We start from the raw sequence: 2,497 nt of genomic DNA on the forward strand, positions 1-2,497 counted from the left end.
ACATGAAAGAAATATGTTCATTATGAAATTCTCATTACCGCAAGGTGAAAAAATAAATATCATTTTTGTACTCCCTTGGTACTGAATTCCTTTTTTTACTAATTATATATATATAAAAAAAATATTTAAGCAACGTCCTTTTTTACTGTAATATGGTAAAATATATATATATATATATTGTTACGGTAATGAGAATCATCATTGAAAACTATGGGAAAAGTAACAAACAACTGGATATGATACAATAATAAGAATTGGGTGGTAGAATGTTCTGAAATGTCAAATGAAAATATACAATAAAATCTCTTATATATATATATATATATATATATATATTATATTGAAAGTGCCAGATAACAGATGGGTTGCTGAGATAAAATAAGTCGTATTGGAACATGGTGTCCACCATAAAGCAGCCAGGTAGCTGCATGTAAAATAAAACTTTTATTAGGATACTGGTATGACTGGAGTCTTTATCCCAAGTCAGTTTGTGTGTGTGTGTGTGTGTGTGTGTGTGTGTGTCTGTGAACTGGAGTGTATGTGAGAAAGTTATTACCTTTAAGTTACAATTAACCTGCCAGCAATGTTTCCGAGCATCAGAGTAGATTGAGGGCTCTGTGAATTTATGCCCTCGGGACACACAGCTGTGTGTTACAGCACCAGACTGGAATCTCACCCTGTTTGTTCCTGGGTTTGTTCCTTCTATTTGTGTGTGTGCGCATGCTTGTGGAAACAGCGAACCCCCACCAGTTGTTTCAGAGCAATCAGGAGCTCCCCAAAGCCGCACTACACCGTTTAATGACGTCCAAAAAAAGAAAAAGAAAATCATCTAGGAAAAAATTCCTGTTTGAGAGAAGAAGAGGAAAAAAAAAAAAAAAAGCATTTGGATTGCACTCTTTTTCCACAGAGATTCAGACTGGGAAGTGGAGGGGGGTGGGTTATGCTCCGAACTGTGTCACTGACCAAACGGTTCTGGTTTTGTTCAGGATGTAAAAGTTTGATTCATGACTCAAAATTAAACGATTGTGATCATTAAACTTAAAAACTCATACTTTCCCTTCTTGGAAGAGAGAAACTTAACAAGCCCCCATTTTGAGCGTTCTCATTCTCAGATGTGTGTAGAGCAGACGTTTTATTTTTTTCTGCTTGCAGGGTCCAGTAAAGCTCAAGTATGACAGAACTGTTCCCCTGACACCTGCTGTTAAAACTGTTTCTAAGGAAACTCAGTGGTAATGAAAAATAAACATCACTCCGGGACTGGAGATTGAAACTGAACAGCCCTCTCCACTGCTCTGCTTTAAAATCTCAGAATCTTTATGCCATTAAATAGTTTTTGCATGCTAACTGGCACAACATCAAGCATGCCTCTGACAGAGAAATGATGAACTTCAATAAGAATTTTGCACTGGATAAAACAACAGATCATTTTTAATTGCTGCTTGATATGCAATATTTTCTGCGTCGACTATGCCACAGCAAGTGTGTTTGCATTTGCTTGTTCTAAAATTCTTACATTGATTAACAAGTACCATTATGGTATTACCACATTTTTTTTTTCCAGAGATACTATGGTAGTTTCATTTTATACTTTGAAATACCTTGGAGTACCATGTAAATATCATTGGGCATTATATGTTAGCCAGTCAATTCATGGTATTACAATCTGATACCATCACAGTACCATGGTACTGTCACAGTACTTTACGGTAAAGGGAAATGTTGTGTTCACTTTGGCAAACTTTTTATTGCAAGAGGTTATAGGGTTACATTTTTTAAAGTGACATATTTGAGGTCAATAAGAGGTCAGGATGCAATTTGGGTGGGGGTGAATTCTGACCCAAACAAGGGCGTAGTTTTGCCTTGATAATTTTTTTGGGGGGCACCTCCCCCATCCTGGATTTGCCTAAGGACGAAACCAATTCAACAGTACATGAAGCGTTTTCCTTATCTCACGAAATATCGACCGACCATCATTATTGATCATTTTATTATATATTTACATATCACAAGTGTTTCATAGAGCAAAACTGTGTTATGTTTAAAAAGACTTTGACATAGTTTGGCTACTGTGATGGGGCGAAATTTAATTTAGGAATCGCGCGAGACGAACAAATTGCGACCCAAAAAGTACCTATATAAATAAATAAATAGCGATCCAACACGCTCCCAAGCGCGCGAGCGCACGCACGCACACACAGAGTACTCGATTTTATGTGATTTCTATGCGCACATGTGTCGGACGTCCTGAAGTCTCGAGCCTTGTGTTGCTTTTTGAAAACGGCGTGTCAAGTAATACAAATAGTCACTTTTTGAAAACACGTCTCGAGATCAGTGCGTTCTCTTTTTGAACGCAAGAACGTGCCTTGTGAACAGCCCCAGAGTATGTAAACACCCTTGCCATCAATCTTGTGTTGTTTTATGTGCGTTTGATGTGCTGGAGCCTAGTTGTACGATGATGAAAAGGGCGGATTTTCCCCTCAGTTCTTCGGCTTGTTTC

This window comes from Xyrauchen texanus, chromosome 15 (assembly GCF_025860055.1).
Source record: "Xyrauchen texanus isolate HMW12.3.18 chromosome 15, RBS_HiC_50CHRs, whole genome shotgun sequence".
Classification (NCBI taxonomy): Eukaryota; Metazoa; Chordata; class Actinopteri; order Cypriniformes; family Catostomidae; genus Xyrauchen; species Xyrauchen texanus.